Source organism: Lissotriton helveticus, chromosome 7 (genome assembly GCF_964261635.1).
Source record: "Lissotriton helveticus chromosome 7, aLisHel1.1, whole genome shotgun sequence".
Classification (NCBI taxonomy): domain Eukaryota; kingdom Metazoa; phylum Chordata; class Amphibia; order Caudata; family Salamandridae; genus Lissotriton; species Lissotriton helveticus.
In genome coordinates this window covers 1961629824-1961654821 of record NC_136068.1, presented here as the reverse complement: position 1 = coordinate 1961654821, position 24998 = coordinate 1961629824, and the positions used below count along the sequence as shown (strand labels likewise).

Sequence of the window (24998 nt, the reverse complement as noted above, 5' to 3'; positions counted from 1 at the left end):
GGCGTGCTATTAAAATCAGCAGCGAGATAGAAAGTTCACAGCAGCATCCACAACAACACACATCCGCCGCCTAGATCGCCGCGTTTGTCAATGGGGCTGGGAGCTGGAAGCGGGAAATATGTACTCGGTAGGCTCGGCAGCACTAGACCGCTAACCTGCGAAGATTCCGTGCAGGGCGGAAGTGGTGTCACTAGCAGGAAGTGACGCTCCTCGAACTGACCCTCCGCACAAACGGCACAGAGCCGGGGCGGAACGGGGCCACGAGGGAATGAAAGTGCAAGTGAGAGCAACTTGGAGTAGTTCCAAAGACAATGTGCAAATTACAATTTTAAAAATGCTTGTCAGGCGTGCTATTAAAATCAGCAGCGAAGTCAAAGATAGTGTGCAAGTTACAATTTTAAAAAGCTTATCAGGCGTGCTATTAAAATCAGCAGCGAAGGCAAAGATAGTGTGCAAGTTACAATTTTAAAAAGCTTATCAGGCGTGCTATTAAAATCAGCAGCGAGATAGAAAGTTCACAGCAGCATCCACAACAACACACATCCGCCGCCTAGATCGCCGCGTTTGTCAATGGGGCTGGGAGCTGGAAGCGGGAAATATGCACTCGGTAGGCTCGGCAGCACTAGACCGCTAACCTGCGAAGATTCTGTGCAGGGCGGAAGTGGTGTCACTAGCAGGAAGTGACGCTCCTCGAACTGACCCTCCGCACAAACGGCACAGAGCCGGGGCGGAACGGGGCCACGAGGGAATGAAAGTGCAAGGGAGAGCAACTTGGAGTAGTTCCAAAGACAATGTGCAAATTACAATTTTAAAAATGCTTGTCAGGCGTGCTATTAAAATCAGCAGCGAAGTCAAAGATAGTGTGCAAGTTACAATTTTAAAAAGCTTATCAGGCGTGCTATTAATATCAGCAGCGAAGTCAAAGATAGTGTGCAAGTTACAATTTTAAAAAGCTTATCAGGCGTGCTATTAAAATCAGCAGCGAGATAGAAAGTTCACAGCAGCATCCACAACAACACACATCCGCCGCCTAGATCGCCGCGTTTGTCAATGGGGCTGGGAGCTGGAAGCGGGAAATATGTACTCGGTAGGCTCGGCAGCACTAGACCGCTAACCTGCGAAGATTCCGTGCAGGGCGGAAGTGGTGTCACTAGCAGGAAGTGACGCTCCTCGAACTGACCCTCCGCACAAACGGCACAGAGCCGGGGCGGAACGGGGCTGTACAAGAAATCACTGCCGGTCAAGTGCAATCATTAATTCAAAATCCGCACCGCTGTCCAACAATGTTAGAACCGGGGGTCTCTAGTTGGCAGAGGTAAGTACCTTAGACCAAGTAGGGACCCTTGCTTCTAGTCAGGGTGAAGGAATAACCCTCTGAGATAACCCCTGCTCACCCTCTAGGTAGCATGGCGCGAGCAGTCTAGGCTAAACAGAGGCAATGTGGATAACATTTGCACTTAACACAACAATAATCCCCATTCCACCACAAACTGAGACCACACAGGTAAGTATATTTTTATAAAAATATATATCTTTATCTAGTTTCAGCAAGTAAATCAAGCATTTGCACGATAATCACTTTGTCAAGAATATGTTGCGCTTAATCTTAATGGTTGCACTTAATCTTTATGATGGTACTTGTAAGTAGGAAGTTCTTAAAAACAAAACAGTCTCAAGTCACTTCTAAATCGATATCACAAAGTAATCCGATCTCTTTATCTTCATGTAGCTCTGAACACGAGCAAACTATGCAGTGCCGGTAGGTAAAGTATCCTACCACCAGCCAACAAAGCCAGGAGCCCTAGCGCTGCCTATGCGCCTCACCGGAATGCAGGGACTCCTTTCTCCTCCACCGGCACTGCCTCAGGGCCTCAAGCGCACCTCGCCTGTCAGCGCTCACTCGCGCTCAGGCCCGGCCGGTCTCCGCAAGCTCTCCGCCCGCTCTCAGTCCTTCGGGAGCGGCGGGGGCAGAGACGGCAGGCCAGGGGCTGGGGCACTTCCCACAATCCCTCGGCGAGGTCGGGTCTGTCTTTCCCGGTCCCGCCGGGTATCACACGGCAATTTCGAGGTCTCCGCAGCAGCTCCTCCGATGGGCCAATCAGGTCGCGGCTCTGAGGGCGAGCCGCCACACCCGCCCGGGAGTCAGCCAACGGCAGAGCGGCTCCCGGGGCAGACGTGAGGTGACACGCTTCAGGCCGCCAATCACCACTCAGCTACGGCGATGACGCGGCGCCGCACGGGCCAATCCCGTTGCGGCGTTAGTGAGGGGGCTTGGCTCCTTCGTCCAATGGGAGCGCGGCGGCTTCGATCTTCGGCCCCGCAGCTCCTGGTCACGAACGGCAGCTTCGCAGGGTGTTCCGTGGCCCCGGGCCGCGACGGTGATTTGGCGGCAAAGGGTTTTGGAGGGTGCCGGTCATGAATAGACCCCCCTCTCGGCCTCACAACCCCTTGGGAGCGGATTTCACGAGGGGAGGCACCACAAGCCTCCGACCCTCGCTGGGAATGTGCCGATGAGCACACCGATCCCCTCCTCACGCTCCCCAGTCGAGTACCACACGTCCCCGGTCACCACAGCACGATCTTGCAGCTGCTTTTGGGCAAAGCTTTAGGAACCTCTAACCCTGGGTTCCCAACAGGAGGCCAGCTCTTCTCAGGCCCTTGGAGATTCAAGTTGTAGACACAGCACACAGCAAAGTCCTGGCAGTTTCAAGCAGGCAGGGTCCCAGCACACAGCAAAGTCCCTTTCTCCTCCTCAGCTTTCAGTTGCACGGCAGAACAGGTCAGCCCTTAGAGCACACAGCAAGGCAGTCTTCCTTTAGTTCTCCAGATGTCCTTCTTCCAGCGGAGGTTCCTCCTTGATTGCAGAATTTCAGAATCTAAACTTCTGTAGTCAGGGGTCCTTTCCTTATACTTCTCAATGTCTTTGAAGTCCTTTGAAGTCTTTGTGCAAGGGGGCCCTGGGCCCGGTCTAAACCAGTTCTGGGGATTGCGGAGCACTGAGGTGTTTCTGGTTTTCTTCTTCCTGTCAGCTTCAGGGTCAGAGGTGTCAGTTGGCCGGCAGGAGGGAGCTAGCATGGGGGGGCAGGCAGGCACAGCCCAGCACTATCAGGCGTTTCTTCCTCCCACCTCCCTGGCAGCAGATGTGCCCTTTCATCCTCGGGCTGGCTCTGACCCTCTCCTCCGGGGGCTCTGCAGCCCCCCTGTCACACCCAGGCCAGACAGGCATTCCACAAACCCAGGCACACAGAAAGGCTTAGACAAGAGAACAGCCACTTTGTAAAAGGGCTATTCTCCAACATAGGATTTAAAAACACCCTTCACTAAAATATGTGTCATTAAATTCTGAGTTCAGGGATATCTTTCTCATGTCCCCTCTTGTTCCTATGGGAAGATAGGCTGGTATCCCATGGGGCCAGCCTCCTCCATGTTACTCTATGGAGCAAGATAGCCTTACAGCAGTGAGCACATAAAATGGCTGCTGCCCACTACCAGAGCATGTGACCTGCACTAGTACATGCTCTACCTTATCCATACACTGCACCCTGCCCAGGGGGGTACCTTGAGCCTTCCATAGGGGTGGCTGATGTGCACAGACAGGGAAGGGTTAGGCCCAGCCAGTGGAGACACTGGCCAGGGGGACAGGGCCCTCCACTGACTGCACACAGGCCCTGCGCTGGCAGGCCTGAGTCCTTTTTAGGGCTACTCATGTGGGTGGCGCAATCTGCGCTGCAGGCCCACTAGTAGCATCTGTCATCACCAGCCCTGGCACACACAGTGCACTATACTAGGGACTCCATGGTGATACAAATACGCCAATCAGGTATATTCAATCAATATGGCAATTTACAGAGGGAGCACTTACACTCTGGCACTGATCAGCAGTGGCAGAGTGTCCAAAGCCTCTAAGCCAGCAAAAACGAAATCCAGCACAGCATCAAAAACACATGAGGCAGAGGCAAAAAGATGGGGGAAGAACCACGCCAAAGGTGTCAGGTCTAACACTTACCTTAACCACTTTTACCAAGTATATGCCTTTACCACGCATGCCTTTCATTGTATAGGCATGAATGATAAAAGCATATGTGTTTTACGTGTAAGTATGTTATGTTAAGTTATGTTAAGTTGATTTATTAGGCGAACAGTTGCTCCAGCAAAGGAGCGTCCTGGCGCCCGTCAGGTAGCAACACAACAAGGCAAGGGAGAAGGAACAAGGGGCTAAGGAAACAAGAAAGTCTTTACAGCCCGCCGGAAGGAGAACAAGTCCCCGAGTGCACGAATCTCAAAGGGGAGGGAATTCCATAACACGGCGGCTCGCACTTGAAAGGAGAGGCCGCCGGCCCGGCATCGCTTAAACCGGGGAACCACGGCAAGCTGTAGGTCAGAAGATCTTAGAGCACGGCCAGGGATATAACGGGACAAGAGGTTGGCAAGAATCAAGGCAGGTGATCCCTTGATAATTTTGTAGGCAACGCAAAGGGCCTTAAACTGAATCCTACGAGCGATCGGAAGCCAATGCAGCGTGCACAAGGTGTTAGTAAGTAGAGCAAAATCTGGGCAAGCCCACGACCGCTCTTGCTGCTGCGTTCCGTACACGCTGCAGGCGAGTGAGTTCCGCCTGATTTAAGCCCAATAAAAGGGCGTTGGCATAATCAAGGCGTGACATCACGGTGGCCTGGATGACGAGTTGTCTGGTTTTCGCATCGAAGAATTTTAATACGGGTCGAAGACCCCGCAGGATGCCGAAACAACAGGCAGCCGTGCGCTTAGTGTGGCATTCAAAAGGAGATGGATCGAGCCACACCCCAAGATTTTTCAGTTGGGCAACCGGGATAGGTGTGGGGCCCAGGTCCGATGGCCACCACCTGTCGCCCCAGAGTTCGGTCTGCTTGCCAAAGATCATAACCTCCGTCTTACCTGCGTTCAGCTGGAGACAGTTGGAGGTCATCCAGCTGGCGACCGCCCGAAGTCCCTCCTGGAATCTGGGGGCATCCACCTCCGCTAGCTGGGTGTCGTCGGCATAGGACACCATAGTCATGCCCCAATGCCTGACAACCTCAGCCAGCGGTCTCACATATAGGTTAAATAATGTGGGACTCAGCGAGGAGCCCTGGGGGACTCCCAGTTCCAGAGGATGGAATTTGGACTGGTAGGGCGGAACGGCCACGCAGAAATAACGGTTGGCAAGGAAAGATCGGAACCACTGGAGCGCCAGACCGGTGACACCGGCTTCCTCCAAGCGCTGCAGAAGGATCGGGTGGGCCACGGTGTCAAAGGCGGCGCTAAGATCTAATAGCACCAGCGCCGCCGTTTGACCCGCATCAAGCACGGAGCGCAAATGCTCCACCATATAAAGTAGAGCCGTCTCCGTGCTGTGCCCTGCTCGAAAACCATTCTGCGTCCTGTCCAAGATGTTAGCTTGTAAAAGGTGATCAGAGAGGACAGAGTTGACATGCGCCTCCGCAACTTTGGCAGGCCACGGGAGAAGGGAAATAGGGCGGTAGTTCTCAGGTTTGTCGGCATCCAAAGTTGGTTTCTTGAGGATAGGCACGACAACCGCCTGTTTCCACTTCACTGGAACCATGCCGGATGCTAAAGAGATGTTAATGAGGGAGCAAACCGGTGGAAGGCCAGTAGATGGTAAGTCACTAAACAGAGCCGGGCGAAGAGGATCAGCAGGGGATCCTGACTTAACCTGTTGGGCTAACTTACCGAAGCTCACCGATGTTAATCTCGGGAAGGAATGTAACACATCCAAGGTAAGGGGCTTAAGGAGGCCAACAACAGGGAGGGCAGCCATAGGAAAGGCTCTGTAGATGGCATGGACCTTTTCCAAGAAGAATGCTGCCAAAGCCTCACAATGGGCAATGGAACCCTGGTGTGTCGTGATCACTTTTTTGGAAATAAGATCTTTTCAGGGCTTTAAAAATAGTTTTGGAGGGGTTGGTACTGGTACGGAATTGTAGGGCGTAGTATGCCGCACGGGTTCTGCACACTGCTCGGTGGTAAATTTTTACAGCAGCAGAATACAGAGCTTTTTTGTCGCTGGCATAGGCTTTACGCCATACCCGCTCGGCACGCCTACAGATGTTTTTAAGTGCCCGCACACATCTTCGTAATCCTATGTTTTGCTGAACTTTTTTTGTCTTTTTTTGCTTATTATCTCTCTCTTCAATTTCCTACATCTATATTTTGTGTTTTTTTTAACTTTTTGTAACTTTATTACCTACTTTATTTCTTTCGCTCTCTCTCTTATTTTTTTCACACCTATTCTTCTTTCCTTCTTGTTGTGTCCAGGACAATGGCTAAGGGAGGCGACAAGGGCAAGGGGAAGGGCCCAGCACCCCATACCCGGCTCCCTTTCGGGTGTTTGAGGGGCGAGGAAGTCCAGGCCAGGGAGATCTTCTCCGCGGTGGAGGTGGCAGCCTTGATGGTGTTTGTGCAAGTCCACCTCCCTAAAACCGTGGCAGCAGGTGGGCGGATTGATTCCGGTTACAGCCTCCGGGAGCATCGCCAGCTGTGGGAGAAGGTGTGCCGACGCATGTATAAGGAGTATGGGGTCCGGCGCACATACCAGCAAGTGACGCACCCATGGAGTGACATCTTGGACCGGGAGCATGACATGCTCGACCTGCTCGGTGTGGAGATCCCTGGCCTTGGTAAGTAGCTATTTAATAACTACTTTTTGTTCCTTCTGCTCTGTTATATTGCTAATCTACTTTTTTCCTGAAGAGTACGAATGCTGCTGATTCGATTACATTGCAGGTAAATTAATGTTTAAATAGCTTCTGTCATTGCAGGTGCTCGCCTGGTTATTGGCGTTGCTACTGTGCTTACTTGTTTGCAACTTTTTAGTCATTTGAGAGCATTACTACGTAATGCTAGAGACAGTAGACTCAAGTCTAGTCCTTCTTTATACTCCTGCTGCTGCCACTTTGAAGAGATAGTGGTGGATTGATACGTTGAGTATACTATTTATTACTTGTTATAGGACATTTGTTAGTGGTCTGCAATCATGATGACGGACTGTGTCTGTCACGCGACGTCTCGTGCTGATGAGTGATGGCAGTCGTAGTAGAACCTTTTTGTTGTTGATGTAGTTAGTGAATTACTGAATTTTCCTATTAGATGGTCTGCGAATCCTGCAATACTGTACTATTATCCTCGTAGTTGACCAGATCAGATGCAATTGATGTTAATTTGTTTCCCCGACATAATTTTAGATTGAGTACAAAGAAATCAAATATTTCCCAAAAAACAATCATCCATGTTGTGTTTCATTATTTCATGATCACCAGGACCTCCCAGGGGCAAGGCGCCGGCGGCGACAGAGACTCCGGTAGCAGAAGGTGGAGAGGCTCAGACCCTTGCAGGCTCTTCTGCTGGCCCCAGTAAGTTGTTCTATTGTTATATTAATACTTATACTTCCCTAACCTTTACAGCTCCTATTCATTACAAACTGGTTCCTAATAATTCTATGTTTTACAAAATAGTCTTTGATCTTCTTCTAATGTAGACTACTTTCTACATTCTTATCCTGCCTCTACCATCACTCTCTGTGCTACTACTATTTACAATTATGAGTCGGTCTGTGTAGGTAGCTAAGCTTGCCCATTCGGCAAACTGTGTGAAACAAAACTCTGATACAGCAATAGCTCTAGGCACTGAGTGCAGTCCTCTGGGTTGCCCTTGCTGTCTATTCCAGTTTTCTTAATTTAAGTGCTTTGACAATTTCCAACAACAAAATTTCATTGTTTACACCAAGTAAAAGGTAGCAGTTGCCTTTTTGATTTGAGAGGAGCACATCCCATACCACTAGTTTTTCACGGACTATTCTGCACACAAAGAAGTATGGAAAAGATAAATAGGACATTGTTGATGTAAGGTGCAGTTCGACTTTCGACATACCTCAGTCCAAACAGAAGTTGAACCCCCATTCCCCTGACCGACTATCTAGAATGTCTGACCAATGATTTTACGACCCAGAAGAACAGAAGAAGACTACCTCCGAGTCCCGGCCTATCTGAGTCACTGAAACATGACTGCCAAGTGCAGTAGTTCAAACCTTTCCACTCACTCACTCATGAAAAAAAACACACAGTGTTTGTTAGTTTTAAAGTTTTATTTTCAATTAAGAAATGAAAACATTATTTCTTTATTTTTAATAGCGTAGTATTCTGATGGATGAAGATGACGTTAAAGTTTAAAAAACATTCCCATGAATGAAATTAGTATGACTCAAACTTTATAATAGTTAACAGACACAGGAAATTATTAGGAGAAGTGTGGCTGTGGAGAAGTGTGTCTCACTGGTTAGAGGAGGCAGACCTGGAAGCAGAGGTCAGCCCGGGACCAGGGTTCAATTCCCGGCTCGGCGGGGTCTTGAGTCCTAAAATGTCCATGGACTCGACAATTCTCGCTCCGGTGCCTACTCGATTCACGGGTTCACACTCTGCTACTCTGGGCAATAGCTTCCTTAATCTCCACAACGGCCTCTCGCGGTGGGATGCCTGGCTTTCACCTTGCGGATACCCTGCTGGGGTTATCTCACAGGGGAATAACAGGACGGGTTCCCTAAGCAAGCGCTTAGAAACCGCTTGGTGATTTGCGCTATATAAATTCCTGTACATTTACATTTACATTTACATTAGAATAACTGTGCGTGAGCCCCCACCTTCTTTAAAGTACTTAAAGTACTGCTGGTGATGACTCAGTAGTAGTTGCTGAATCGTCTGGCAGAAGGGCAATGGAATCTTCTTTCTGTAATGAGAAAAATGGTGCACGTTAAGCAAGCATTCATCAGTTGTCATAAGAAGAAGTGTAGCATTTAATGGAATAAGCATATAAAAGGTTAACACCCTCCCCAAAATCGTAACTTTTTTTCAATCCCAGTAATAAAAATTTTTTTATGTAACATGTTCTTCCATTACGAGACAAAATAGGGGGTAGTGTATGGCACCTGAAAATATGACATGTTTTTCCTAGACGTCACAACATCTGATGCGGCACAGATGACCATCAGTGCCGGGGCCAGCAGTGCGGAGGGGTCCACTCTGGATGCGGCGGTGCCAACAGGAGGAGCTGGGGGGGAAGACTCAGCGGCGGCGGATAGTGGTAAGTTATTATACTCCTTACTTATTGAAATTTTTTTGAGTAGGCTGGTAAAGGAGTGTATGATGTACTGTACAGTAGTACACTAGTATAAGTACACTGTATTGTCAAGAACATTTACTAATTTAGAACTACTTTTTGGGCTATCACGGAGAAGACAGTCAACCTTGACTTGTAATAGCATTAGCGGCGGTACTTCTCGGGTAACCAATGGCCCCCTCAATTTCACTTGAACTCAGCTGGCAAATTTTTATTGTGAAGTCAAGTCATATCAGATGTAGTTTAGGGATGTGAAAAATGAAAAGTTAAAAGAAGGGTGAAACAAAGGACGAGCGAGTCTTAATATTTATTTATGACTGTAAAGTATGGTTTTGTTGAATGCAATTCAACATAAGTAAAGAAGACGGTGGTCTCCAAAATATAATGAAAAGGGTGTTAGTTGGTTGTTGACAAAAAGAAATGTTGGTACATTTGAGACATTAAGAAGAATCATTGACGTACTTTGGAAGCCTGGATGTTATCTTCTTTATCCTCCTCATCGATAGCAGAGGTGTATGATGTAGTAGAGCAGACGCTGAGTTGATGAAGTATGGCCAGTGGCAGTGCCACCCCTATAGAAAAGTAAGACATTCCTATCCCCACCTGCATGTACTGCTTAAAGTACTGCTAGTCTGCATCATTATGGCCTGTGTCTGTATTTCTTGGGTGAAAGCTGAGTGAGCTGCCATTATGGCGGCTACCACAAGTTCACATACCAGTAATTTCTTTTGCAAAACAAGAGAAAAACAGTAAAAAAGGTCTTTTTTAGTACTCTCTGACTATGTATGTAGTAGTGAGTCCACCTATAGTGCTGCTAGTGGAATTCCTGAAACTCACAGTGTCACAGGCTTACAAAGACGGCGGAAAGATACATGCCAAAATGTTATACTGTGTTTGCTACTTGCTGGTGTTACTGAGTGTCAACCTTCCGTTGAATTATTTTGACTTTATGTTAAAGACTATTGGCTACAGTATTTTTCTTTCTTTCTTCATAGATGCTACTCCCAAAAAGCTCACCCGTAAGGAGATGGCTGTCCGGGCCAGGGCCCGTAAGCTGGAGGCTATTTGGCGGTTGTGTGCTCGGGAGCATGAGGAGACATCAACATCTACATCTTCCTCCACTGCCCCCGGGTCCACCAGCCAAAAGCCTCCAGCCAAACGGAGCCGTGGCCTGACAGCCTCCCGCCGCACAGCAGCAACAACATCAGCGCCCCCCCCCAGATCCTGGATCGATCGTGTGCGCCGACTACGCAAAAGAGTGGACTACCTGGAGCGGTTGGCCGAAAAACATCAGCGTCAGCTCCGGGAGCTCCGCAAAGAGCAGCGGGACATGAAGCAACAGCTTGCAAAACTACACCACTGGAGGAAGTGACTGTCCCTTGCCCCTTTTTTAAAGACTGTTGGGGGGTGGGAATTGGGTGTTTGGGAAAGGGGACTTTTGGACATTGGTTGGGGTTAGGTAGGGGGGTGAGTTGGGTTAATTTATTTCATTTTTTGACTACCTCAATATATTTCTTAATAATTATTTTTCATACCAAAACATAGTATACGCGTTCATATTCTTTTATGTGGGGGAGGGCGGTGGTTACTGGACGTTTGGTTTCTTCCAACTTACCAGCATGAATGAAACATATAGTCCTGAAATGCACCAAAGTGCCAGTAACCGAGTTAGTGAATTCAGTAGCCCTACTAGTACTTTACTAGTAGTACTGGCAATCTCTGCTCTCCTCCCAGTCCTAGCCCATTATTCTACCTCTCCAAATGCTTATCTTACCTGTGATTCGTGTTTGAGAATCGGGGTAGCCCCAGGGCTGGCTGCATTGCAAATGGTGATTAAGGTTGGTTGTTGACTTGAATCCTCGACGGATGCAATATCATTGTTGTGCTGGTAGCAGTAGTGGTACACACTTGCAGTATCACCATATGAAAAAAAGAGGAAATTAAACATTGAGTGGCCTGAGCGTAGCATTAGAAACAGTACAATAGATAGTACGGTACAGAACAGTGCCCTAAATTGTAGCCTAGGCAGTGCCAACGTAAGGTAAGCATTAAGCGTTTGATTGTTCACATCGTGTAGGAGGAGGATGTTCTTATCAATCCACGATGGCGCACATGTACTTCTGGTTGCTTTGACCTTATCCTCCCCAGCAATTTGCAGAATTTATTGTTGTTGTCAGTCACACCTCAATGAAATACCACACAGCCCGGGGGAAGAGGGTTAGGGTTTGAAAATTGGATGGGAATGGGGTTTTTGGGAAAGTTTGGTAGAGAGGAAAAAAAACACAGCATGGACAGTCAAACAACAAATGAAGAGAAACAAATCTTTGGATGTGAAGATATTGATAAGCCTTTAAAGCGACATATAGGAAGTGCACTACTGCATGCCAGAAGTTGTTTACTAAATGGATGGTTAGCTTACTGAAAAGTAGTACTACTACTTACTGCAACTTACTAGTAACTACGAAGGTACAAGTTGGCAGTACAGGGCTGCAGTCATTACGCAATTTCACTTGCCTCTCTGCCCTCAGAGAATAAACACTTAGAACATTAAATTAGTGTTAAACATAGCAAAGACGTATCAAATAGCTGGAGGGATGAATTTGAAGCAGAGATCAAACAAATGCACAGAGTCACACTCGTAGAAGTAAGTTCAAGTTCACAAGAATATCATTTAAAAGATAAGGAGAATTTTGGATACTGTTACTGTTTTTTGTAGTTGTCCCGTTGAATTTGTGAAGTTGATGCATCCAGCCATTCCTCTTATTCGCGGTACTCCTTCATTCCATCGGATGCTCTGACGATCAATCTTGGTGACCAGACACACTGACTGTCCACTGCCTGCCTGATGCGGATTTGCGGATCGCTAATTGTAAGCCTGAGTAGTACATCAATGGCACAGGGTAAAAGCCTGCCTGTAATTGATGATGGAAAAACACAACAGTAAGTGTTAAAGACACCTCGGAGAAAAAAATATATAGAAGGCAATCTGTGTAGTGCAAAAATTATACTGTCACTTTCAGAGAGGACAATTCCCAAAATCTAGAACACCCCACATTACCCTCCCAAAAACGTGCAGAATACTGCTGCTACCTCGCAGAGGCCTAATTTCAAATCGTGCCAAAACACACTCAGAAAGTATGGCCAAAACCCCCGTTTTCCACTATGGATTTTCTTCAAACCACTTGCAACCAAAATTAAACATTCCCACAAGTGCTCTAAGACCCCAGAACCCAGTTGCAAAAATCTAGAACACTCTCAAGCACATGCAATACTGCTGCCAGTGCTAACCCTAACGAGCCCTAAGTTAAAAAAAAGTGGCTAAACGCTTTTCAGCATGGATTTTCTCCAAACCACTTTTATCCGGGATTAGACCTTCCCAGCAATGCCCCCAGACCCACCAACCCACACGCAAAAAAAGCAGAACACCCCCAAACAGGCAAAAAGCAAAAATGGAAAATCTCATACTTAGAATCGGCCTTCTTTCAATTCTGTCCAAACGCGCTGTGCAGCTAGGCCATAACTCCTGTTTTCCACCATGGATTTCCTGAAAAACAAATGCAATCAAAATTAGACTGTGCCAGCAGTGCCCCCAGACCCCAAAACCCACCCCAAACACCAGGAACCCCCCCAAACAGCACCCCAAAGACAAGCAAGTGAGCAAAAACGCAAAAACTTTTTCAACTCCGATTTTCTCCAAAACACTTTTATCCGGTATTAGACCTTCCCAGCAATGCCCCCAGACCCGTCAACCCAGGCGGAAACAAGTAGAAGACCCCCAAACAGGCAAAAACCAAATATACAAAAATGGGGACAGAAATTTTCAGGCAAATTTCCAAAATCACTCCGCCCGCGCTCTGCAGCTAGGCCCTAACTCCCCTTTGCCACCATGGATTTGCTTCAAACCTCTTGCAATCAAAAGTATCCATACCCAGCGTTGCTCCAAGACCCCAAACCCACCCCCAAACACCAGGAACCCCCCCAAGCAGGCCCCCAAAAACATGAAAGTGATCAAAAACGCTAAAAAGTGAAAAACTTTTTCACCATGTATTTTATCCAAAACACTTTTATCCGGTATTAGACCTTCCCAGCAATGCCCCCAGACCCGTCAACCCAGGCAGAAACAAGTAGAAGACCCCCAAACAGCCAAAAAGGCAAACCTTAAAAAGTGAGACTTAGCAAATTTCGGGCCAACCTGGAATTCAATCCAAATGCCCTGTGCAGCTAGGCCCTAACTCCCCTTTTCCACCATGGATTTCCTGAAAAACAAATGCAATCAACATTAGACTGTGCCAGCAGTGCTCCCAGACCCCCCGACCCAGCACCGCAAATCTAGAACACCCCCAAATAAACCCAAACACCTGCAATACTGGTATATTGAAAACATGGCAAATTGCGCTGTTCACAAAAAACAAACAGCAATTGGTTTCAACAGAGACAGACAGCCATTGCTGTCCACTGCATGCCATCTTCTCATTATTCATTACCTGTTCTACTTTATGTCCGCATCTTCTTCAGAAAGTGAGGGCCCACAGGGCAGCCTCTCCTGTAAATTTCAGAAGTAGGTCTGTCAACAATCAGCAAGCATGTAGTCAGTCAGTTATTTCAGTCCCACTTGAGGGGACTCGTCTACTAAGACAAAGTTTGTTTTTTCTCCATAATCCATCCATCTGCCCTGAGGGAAATGGATAGGGGGAGTCTGGAGGAGGAGGATAGAGGAGCATGATTGAGTTGTGAACTTGTGAACATCTGAATGCAGACTGCGGCACCTTCAAATCAATAAGGAAAATAAGATGAAGACAGTGCTGATGATGGACTTATTGTGATTAGGTGATTAGAGTTTTGTTGTGGTAAAAGTAGCAAAACAAAGAAAGACACACAGGAATAAAAGTGAATAAGTAAGGAAAAAAAGGAAGTAATTTTCAGTCCTCGGTGTCAGGGAAACAGAGCTTGTCCTCCAAGTCTTTGAATTGAGATGGGAGTAGGTCTGATGACCGAGAAGAACTTCCGTCGTCGTCACCTAAGTCGGTGTCCTCTTCTTCCTGCGTGCATTCACGTATTTTGTAATCGGGTGGTATGAAGTGCTGATTCATCTTGATTATTGTTAACCTCTCCACATTTTTGGCCAAAAGGCGGGACCTTTTTGAAGTAACAATGGCACCAGCAGCACTGAAAACACGTTCAGAAGACACGCTTGCGAGTGGGCAAGACAAATAATTTAGAGCCAGGTTGGTGATCAGTCGCCATTTTGAGCTTTTCGTATACCAATATCCCAATGGGTTCTCATTATGACAGACCTCTGTTGGGTCATCTAGATAGGCCTGTACCACTGACTCAAGGTTCTCCAGGGTTGATCCACTTTGCGTACCATCTGCGACCTTTTCATCATACGAATAAATTAGTACACACCTGCATAGGTCTCATGAGGAGCCTAAGGAAAATATTCAAATGGCTGCCCTTGTCCTACCGTAAACCATTAATTCAAGGCTTAATTACCAGCCGCCTTGATTACGGCAACGCTCTCCTCGCTGACGCAAACGAGGGCACACTAAGTAAGCTGCAGACACTCCAAAATGCAGCGGCCAGATTGGCCCTTGACCTACCCCCACGTACCCCCTCTGCCCCTTGCCTGAATAGACTGCACTGGCTTCCAGTCAGAAAGCGCATAAGGTTTAAGATCTGCTGCCTAGTGCACAAATCATTAAATGGACAAGGCCCGAAATATTTAAAAAACAAACTTCAGGAATATTGCCCGGAAAGAACATTACGATCTTCAAACAAATATCTCCTAAAGATACCAAGGGTCCGTACTGCCAGAAATGGAGACAGTAGTTTCTCGAAGGTGGGCCCCACGGCATGGAACTCACTGCCTATGGCTTTAAGATCCAATCAGAATCATAAAATTTTCCGGAAAGAACTCAAAACACTACTATTCAAGGCACCAGCATAACAACTTCTCTCTCTCGCATGACCTATATCCTCTGTTCAGCGCTGTGAGACCTAATGGTGAAATGTGCGCTTTACAAAAATAAAAATACATACATACATACATCAGTGGACCGAGCTAACCCTTGCTGAGTTAGCCAATCCCCTTCCGACAATATTTGTTTGCGGCCTGGTGCAGGTGAGGATGATGATATGGTTGCTGGTGTTGTTAACGGCTGTGAGGGAAAGTGACTCCCTTCGGCCATGGATTGAGAAGTGAAACTTGACGCCGGATGGCCTGCTGATTCAGTTGTACTTGTGCTGCCTCCTTGAAGGTTCTGCCGGTCTTTTTCGAACCGAGTGGCTGACACAGCTAGCCAATGTTTGTACTTTGAAACATCTGCTTCAGAAAAAGGAATTAAAGTATTGGTGGGCAGTGCCTTTTTGTACCCTGGATCAAGAATAGTGGCACAAATGTAATGTTCTTCTGCATGTATCTTTTTAAGCCTTTCATTGTCAAGTAGGCGCCATAATAACTTCTCCGCCAAACCATATGCTTCTCGCTTTTCACCATCATCTCGGAACGTTGAAGACACCTCCTTCAGTTGGTGCTCTAGCATGCGCAACAATGGGATAGCTTTGGTCAAAGAACAGTCCTCCCTGCTGACTTCACGCGTGAAGAGCTCAAAAGGACGAAGCATGTCTGTCAGGCTTGCAATTAGCTTCCATTCCTCCAACTCTAGCATCAAGTCTTTGTGAGTAGAACCCAGTTTAAAGACAAACTCTTGTATTACCTCCCACTGCTCAGACAGACGCTCAAGCATGTAAAAGGTTGAGTTCCAACGTGTTGCCACCTCCTGGATTAGTCCTTTGACTGGCAGTTTACGTTCATATTGAAGGCTCCTCAGCTGCTTCCGGGCCTTAAAAGAATGATGAAATGTGTGCAGATTTTTCGGCAGATGGTCAGTACTTTGACGACTGGCTCTTCTGTTTTCAAGAAGGTATGCACCACGATGTTAATACTGTGCGCCAAACACGGCACTCTGAAATAGCCAGCGTTGTCCATAGCCTTAACTATATTACTGCCATTATCCGTGGAAACATAACCAACTGTGCGGTTTCTTGGATGCAGCCATTCATTGACCTTCCTGTTAAACTCCTCCAAAAGGTTAGGTGCAGTGTAAGATTTCTCCATGGCAAACATGCCTACTGTTGCATGTTTGCGAGTAGCTTGAAAAACTTCCTCTGCGTCACATCTTTGTGTTTTAACTGTTTTTCGACCCCTGCAAAAGAGACCCAGTGTGCAGTGATGCACATGTAATCAAGGGCTTGGCAACTGGTCCACATGTCTGTTGTCATGTGGATAGTGTGAACAGCACTCTTCAGAATAGCTGCGCCAATCACCTCCAGCACATCTTGATGTAGTGCTGGAACAGCAACCCTTGCAAAATAGGACCGGCTAGGAACCTTCCATTTAGGGCAGACTGTTGCCACCAATTCACAAAAACCCACCCCTTCCACGAAAGAGAAAGGGAGAAGGTCCAGCGCTAGCATTTTAGCCAGCTTTGCGTTATACAGACGCACCGTTGGGCGGTTGCGTTCAAATGGCGCATCCGACCAAAACATGCTGCTAATGTTGCGCTGGACCGTTTTACGTGATGATGATGATGCAGACTTCAAACTAGTTAGGCTCATTGATTTCGTTTTTTGCATTGGCGTCTGTCCCAGACTCTAAGTGTGCCTCATACATGTTGCAGGGGTAGAGGGTGTGGGCGCCACCACTGCAGTGCTGCTGCCAGGGGTACTGGGTGTACCAGAAAAAATGTCTGTCGCTTCTTCACTTCCCCCCTACACGATCAGCCTCTCGTCATCATCATCAGATGCAATGTCAATGGATACATTTGGATCAGTTCTACTTTGGACTTCCTGGATCTTACTTAGGTGCGCATACCACTGGATAGGGTGGTGTTTTTTGAGATGACCTCTCTGGCCTCTGGTACCATAGTTGGTACCAAGCTTACCCCGACTAACTGATACTTTACAAATCAAACAAATGACCATGTTTTCGGCCTTTTTGCTAACAGTAAAGAAGTCCCAAACTGGGGACTGGAGAGGTCTGCTGGTGGTGGAGGCGCTACTTTGACTTTCAATGCCAGATGAAGTGGATTATGGGAGTGGCTGAATTGGTTTCTGATGTTCACTTACAGCACCACTACTTGAGGTAATGGAGGTCGAGCTGGATGGAGGTCCCTGCCGGCCCTTCTGACGAGAAAATATGGAAGCTGGAGGTCATGTTGGTGTTGTATTTAACCGCGTTGGTGGTGGTACCAGTGCCACGCCTACCACATCCCGCTCAGCAGCCATTCGGGCTAGGCTTAATATGTTTGTCTGCTGCATGCCCGCTGTGGCTGGAATGTTGTCTGTGATGACTGGGTCATTGTCAGACTCTTCATCAGCAGCAGAAGGCACCACTTCTTGTTCATCGTCAGCAACCATATGTCGAAGCCTTGCGGGAACCTTCCTTTTAGGCTTAGCTACCTTTGTCGGCTCATGGCGTGACTCACTCTCAGACTCCATTGGTGGGTTCCAATCAAGATCAAGGTCATCAAAATGAAGGGGGCTTGAAGAAGAACTTATAGTAGTAGCAGCCCTCCTTAACCTTTTTCTTGCTAGGGATCTGGAAGACAATGGATCATCCTCAGGAGGAGTGGCTTCCTCGGATGATTCTTCCACTTGAATATCAATTTCCTGATGTATTTGAATTTAAAAATGTGAATTTGAATTTAAAAATATTTATTGAGCGCACTTTTACCCAGCGGTTTCATGGCGCTTTTCAGAATGCGAACAGTGGCAGTGGCAGGGTGAAATTTAGGCAGCGAAGGCTCGGGAGAAAAGAAAAGTTTTAAGGCTTTTTCGGAACTCTGTATAGGAAGGTGAAGTGCGGAGTCCCACAGGGAGGGAGTTCCAGAAAGCTGGGGCAAGAACAGAAAATTTAGTTCCACCAGCCTTCTTCTTTTTAAAACGTGAGGTGGTCAGAAGTGCCAGATGGGTGGAGCGGAGTTCTCTGCCAGGCATGTAAGGCTTGATGGCAGAGCATATGAACTCGGGAGCGGTGCCCATTTTGGCCTGGAAAGTGAGGCAGCCAAGTTTGAATAAGGCTCTCTCTTTCACAGGCAACCAGTGTAATGCCTGCAGTAAAGGGGTGGCACGATGAAATTTAGGCAGGCCGTGAATCAGGTGAGCAGCCTGATTCTGAACTAGTTGCAGACGGTGAATAGCGTAGGCCGGCGCACCATTATAGATTATGTTGCCATAATCAAGGCGAGAGAGCACCATTGCCATCACAATAATTTTTAAAGCCGGGGGGGGAAAAACGGGAGATCTTCCTGATTGTCCTGAGGGAAAAAAAAACAAGAGGACACAACAGAGCTAACCTGAGGGTTAACAGAGAGTTGGGAATTGAGGAGAATGCCAAGAGTTTTGACCTTAGGGACAGGGAGTGGGGGAACACCAAGTGAAAGGGGCCAGTGGGAGGGAGACCAGGGGCTGCAACCACCTCCGGTCAAGACCAACTCCGTCTTGTCCGGATTGAGTTTGAGGTGGTTGCAGTTCATCCAGTCCTGAATGAACAACATGACAGTTTGGACATTCAAGAATGGGAAAGGTTGAAAGTTAGCTGGAGGTCATCGGCGTAATTGAACACCGTGACCTCGAGCTGCTGTAACATAAAAATGAGGGGGTAGATGTATAAATTAAACAAAAGAGGGGAAAGTGAAGAGCCCTGGGGAACACCACACACTACCTTGCAGGAGGCGGCAGTGAAGCCGGCAAGATGGACCGCCTGAGCCCTCTCGCTCAGGAAGGATTCGAGCCATGCGAAGGCTAAGCCCTCTATGCCCGCCGCCTTGACACGGGTGAGAAGGATGGAATGGTCCACCGTGTCAAAAGCGGCGGACAGATCTAAGAGAATGAGGGCTTGTGGAAGGTTGGTATCGATGCCTTCACGTAGCCCGTCCATCACTGAGATCACCACCTTCTCCGTGGAGTGGAGGGGCCGGCAGCCCGCCTGGCAGGGGGAGAGGCAGTGGTTTATCTCCACGTGGGTGCTCAAGGTGCTGGTCACATGGGTTTCTAAAACCTTACCAAGGTAAGGTAAGAGGGAAATGGGACGATAGTTCGAAAGGGATGATGGGTCGACGCCGGCCTTTTTTAAAATGGGGATGACAACCGCGGATTTGTGAGAGATAGGGACAACCCCATTACCGAGTGAATCATTAAGAAGTGTAAGTGTAAGTGTAAGTGTGCCCCTACTTCTGGAGGAACAAGCGTTGTAGGCAGTTGTGCCGCTCCATGAACCTCTAGTAGTTGCACCTCTCCATGCACCTCTACTTGCGCCTCTCCTTGTGCATGTACTTGCGCCTCATCTTGCCCATGTACTTGCGCCTCTCCTTGCCCATGTACTTGCGCCTCTCCTTGCCCATGTACTTTTCCCTTTCCTTGCCCATGTACTTGCGCTTGTACTAGTTGCACTTGTGGTTGTCATTGCGTCTGTGATTCTTGAACACTCGCCAGCTGAGTTACACCCGGCGTTGATTGGATGGTACTTTCTTGTGATGAACCAACATCACTGGTCGATGGTGATTGAACAACCAAAGTGGCTGCCGCAGCAGCACTCATGGTCTTGGACCTAACTTGGTGTGGTGTCACTGAGCCCAATGAAGCGGAGGTGCTGCTTCCAGCTTGGTCCCCGGCGGACACCGCTGCTGCTGCAGGCGTAGTTTTCTTTTCCCAAAAAAGGTGTCGGTGGGCACACCTGTCTCCTTGATAGGTGGTGCCACTTGCTTCTTCTGCTGCTTCTTACTGGCAGTGGCACTGGCAACTTTCTTCGCTGAGGCGCTACGGCCACCTTTCTTTGGGCCCATCTTCTTCAGATGTCAGCACAGCAGGCCGGAGTTGCACGAGTTGCAGAGTTGTCTTTTCTGTGGCCACACGTGACGTCGCGTGACGTTGTGCTGCACATACCGCTGCAGGACTTCTTCCTGGCACTGGTGGTTCTCTTGTGCACCTAAAAGCAATGGAAGACAGAGGAACATCAGTTATACACCCCAAAAAGTCGAAAAACACATAAAAATCACCACAATCCCATGCCATCCATGCCCTCAATGATGTTTAGATTCAAGACACCCCACAGAAAGACTAGGCCCATGCACCACTCACTACCCCTGGGCATAATGGATGAACGCTAGGTAAAATGGGTGCAGGCCTGAGAACACTGCCTGCCTTCAAAATGGCCCCTTGCCCCCCAGCACATGGCCAGGCCCTGCCTGTACCAGCACTCAAAATGGCCCCCACCCACATGCCCAGTCCCCAACAACAACACCAACAATCGAAAAACACATAAAAATCACCACAATCCCATGCCATCCATGCCCTCAATGATGTTTACATTCGAAACACCCCACAGAAAGACTAGGCCTGTGCACCACTCACTACCCCTGGGCATAATGGATGAAAGCTAGACAAAATGGGTGCAGGCCTGAGAACACTGCCTGCCTTCAAAATGGCCCCTTGCCCCCCAGCACATGGCCAGGCCCTGCCTGTACCAGCACTCAAAATGGCCCCCATCCACATGCCCAGTCCCCAACAACACCCCCAAAAATAAAAAAACACATAAAAATCACCACAATCCCATGCCATCCACGCCCTCAATGATGTTTAAATTCAAGACACCCCACAGAAAGACTAGGCCCATGCACCACTCACTACCCCTGGGCCTACTGGCTAGTGAGGCTTTACAGGCACCCCAAAATAAAAAAATAAAAAACACATAAGAGTGTGCTAAAATTCCATGACATAAATCAGAATTAAGTTAAAAAAAAAATCAGAGAAACAATTGTATCATGCACCCATGACTAACCCTGGGCCTACTAGATACTGTGGCTAGCTGCCACCACAATATATATTTTGTTAAAGTTGTGAAAAAAATTTTAGAACTGGAGTTGACTCAACTGCAATGCCCCAAACAAACAACACCAACTTACTTGTAAAATCTCAAGTCCAAAAGTGATCCAAACTCCAAAGTCCAAAAAGTCCTCAAATACAAAAATCCACCAGCAGCAAGAAAAAGTAATCCTTCCAGCTCAACAGCCAAATGAAAAGTGGCCAGTACATGGACAAAGAACTGGGAGGAGCCTGTTGGACAGGAACAGGAAGTTGGAGACTCTGAGGCACTTCCTTCCTCCCACCCCACCCCAAAAAATGGACTCCTGAACCAAAAAGTGCAGCCAAATGTCAATCTGAGGAGTTATTCTGATCAAAATTATCATTTTCACAAGGTTTATGCTTCATGCTGTGGATTTCTTGTGCAGAATTGCAATTTTTGCAATTTCGGGAACTCGAGCTGTTCAAACCTCCCGCCGGAAGTCAGCTGCGCGCCGTCGCGGGCATTTATGACGGACTAGCGTTGTCAAACTCTCGCCGTGCAAGATGGCAAGTCGCGATGACGGAATTGCGTTCGAAAAACTCTCGCGCGATCACGCAACAAGATCAAAAATGGCGCAGCACACGCAAAACCGGGAGAAAAACAACTCGGCAGGCTCTGAGTCAACGCCGCGCGCGTGATATTGTATTTTTCAAGGGCAACCAAGCAAAATAATTCATAGCTTGCGAATTTGCGAATTATTGGGTCTTTTTGCGCGATTCGCGGATCGCGAAATCGTCAAAAATCCGCAAATTCGCCTGCGAAACCGATTTACGCCCACGCTTATTTTGGGGTGCCAAGGTTAATTTTAGGATTCAGGGTGGGTTTGGGTTTTGGGGTATAGGGGTACAAGTTTGGGGTGCCATTATTAATTTTAGGGTTCAGGATGGGTATATGTTTTGAAGCACCAAGACTAATCTTAGGAGTCAGGGTGGGTTTTGGGGTGTCCAGGGTAATTTTAGGGTTCAGGGTGTATTTGGGTGTTGTGGTGCCAAGGATAATTTTAAGTTGTAGGGTTTGGGGTAGCAAGGTTAGTTTTATGGTTCAGGGTTTGTTTGGGTTTTGGGGTATTAAGGGTAATTTTAGGATTTAGGGGGTATGGGTATTGGGGTGGTAAGGATAATTTTAAATTTTAGGGTTATGGTTATTGGCACTGGTACAAAGGGTAATTTTGCGGTTGCTGGGGGTATTAAAAATATGTATATCTACAAACAAACAGACACACGCAATTACTTACCAAGTAAATGCCTTTGCCACGCATACCTTTGCATTGTAATGGCATGCAAGGTAAAGGCATATGCATGGTAAACGTGTGCGTTGTAATGGTAACGCGCTGTAACAGCACTTGTATTGTTACAACCACGTTGGAATGGCATGGTTTGTGTTGGCATGCGATATAACAGCATATATTCCCTCAGAGTCCTTTCGCTTGCTATCTATCAACAAAAGAATTAACTTCAAGCTCCTCGTGCACACCTACAAATCCCTCCACACTGCTAGACCTACATACCACAGCTACCACTTCTCCTTCTTCCCAACTTTCCCAGGCCACCATCACACATATCCGCAAGACCACTGCTGGAGAATGATCCTTCTCCTAACTTCTGGAACTCCCTGCCTCTGCACCTCAGGCCATCACCATCACGTCCGCAATTCAGGAAGGACCTTAAGACCTGGCTCTTCAAATCAATCACAGATCCCCTCCCCCCAAACCCCACACACAGCGCCTTGAGAGCCTTACGGGTGAGTAGTCTTGCTTTAAATTCTTATTGATTGGATGCAATGGAGCAGAAAGAAAGGCTGAAAGCTTATCACATCATAAGAAGCTTGCTTTTAATGTTGTATTTGCACATATGACAATTTAAATACCACTATTTTGTTTTAATTTCTATTTATAGTGCTACTCATCCACATGTAGTGTGTCAAACTACTTTAGATCACATGTACACATATATTAACATTAAATAAAGTGTGTATTTCAGTTTACAGGTTGTGTTACAAAAGTAAGTGAGGGTTACAAGGTTTAAGAGTCGCATGCTTTTTATAGCTCACTGTGCTATATTGGAAGGATTACAATTTATGAACAGTAAGTAACAAAACAAGCGCTGTATTAAAAGCAGAAATCCACTTATCTAGCTATATAAAATAAAAATCTGTCATCTGCATATTACATTGCATATTACATGATGTGCTTTGCATGGGACACATTAACCCTTGCAAGTTTATTTGAAAAGCACTCATGAATCATGATACTAGATATACTAAACAGACTGTGCAATATGTTAAAATATTTAAAAAGCAGCATATTTAAATAATCCAAACATTGCAAAAATAATTTAAAAGTACAATAATTAATGCTTCAGACTTACCCCAGTTATCAGGCAGCTTCTGTCTTGGTCAGTCAGCCGGTTGATGGTGTCAATGCTAGTTGCTGGCTGGCTGGCTGTGCTTCTCCTGTTGTTGTCCAGCAGCTGCTGGTTCAGAGGCGTTGAAAGGGAAAGATCTACTCTGTGCAGCAGGTGATTCCACGTCACAGGGTCATGAGTTAATGCCTCATGACTCTGTGACATAAAGAAAATGCTTACAGTGGTTTTTTTTATGATGTTCAAAGTTAATTCAATAATTATTCACTGCAATGATTATTGTAATTTAAATAAACACCATCCGGAGGCTGCACTGAAGGCAAAAATGAAGCTGAGCATGATGAGGACACCCTCACCCCACCCATCATCACAGAGAGATGGATGGGGGCAGTTATGCATGACCCCACCCCATCCAGTGACGACTGGTGAAAGGGTGAGGTGAGGGTGTCCTCATCATGCCCCAGCTTCGTTTTAGCCTTCAATGCAGCCTTGGGCTTATACTGTACCCGTCCGAGGCTGCTATAGATTTATGACGCTGCCTTGCGTCATTTCTGGATGGGCCCCAAAAGGGCCTAAACAAGAATAACTGGGCTGGCACCTAATGCACCTGGTTTGTTTTTGTTCTTGAACAAAGTGCATGTGTTACAAATCAGCCCACACATTGCCTGCATTTCTTGCCTGGCCTGCCTGATGCCGCAGTGATGCTCGCTCGAGTGCATCGTAAGCTGCGCAGCCAGGCAGGCAGTCTGGGCTCGTGGCTCGGATTTAAAATGCTAAGTAACATTGCTGTTACTTAGCATTTTAAATCCCTCGCTCAATGCGGATGTCAGCAGCAATAGGGAGGGCGGTGCCCCGCCGCCCTTGAACCGCCGCTGGGACCTAGTCAGAGGTATGAGAGGGCCACTGGAATTATGTGACTGTTTGGCTGCACAATTATACATTTTCTGAATTAGCCTCATAATCCATCACCTGCAACCTAATCTGCAGATTTGAGCAAAAACGTCTCAAACGTTACCAAAAATTCAGCAACAAGTGTTACAGTGTGTGGTGGGAGGCCCTTTGCAAATCTAGAATGTTCACCTGTTACTTATTGCTAAATGTGGATGTTAAATTGGTACCAATGGTGTGCCTCTTTCTGCATTTCTGTTGCTTTTTTCTGCACCTCTCTTTCCTATTTCTGCACATCTGTTGCCTCTTTCTGTACCTCACTTGCTTCCTTGTGTACCTTTCTTGCCTTTTTCTTTACTCCTCTTACGTCTTTCTGTACCCTTTTGACTCTTTCTGCACCTCTTTTGTTTCTTTCTGCACCTGTCTCACTTCTCTCTGAACCCCTCTTGCTACTTTCTCCACCCTTCTTCCCTCTTTCTGCACTTCTGTTGCTTCTTTCTGCACTTATCTTGCTTCTTTCTGCACATCACTTGCCTCTTTCTGCACCTCTATTGCCTCTTTCTGCAGCTCTCTTGCCTCTTTATGCACTACACATGCTACTTTCTGTACCCCGTTTGCCTGTTTCTACACCTCTCTTCCCTCTTTCTGCATCACTCTTGCCTCTTTCTGTACCTCTGTTCCTTCTTTCTTCATCTGTA

At 47.2% G+C, this 24998-nt stretch overlaps 1 protein-coding gene across 2 annotated transcripts in view; it reads right to left on the bottom strand.

Annotated features, from left to right (window-relative positions):
* Window positions 1-23509, bottom strand: part of LOC144767911 (histamine N-methyltransferase A-like) — a 254126-nt gene extending 230617 nt beyond the window's left edge. For both annotated transcript variants that reach the window (XM_078651250.1, XM_078651251.1), the window contains exon 1: window positions 23419-23509. The gene's annotated coding sequence lies outside the window, so the exon portion shown is untranslated. The remainder of the gene's footprint in view (window positions 1-23418) is intronic.
* Window positions 23510-24998: the final 1489 nt, after the last annotated feature.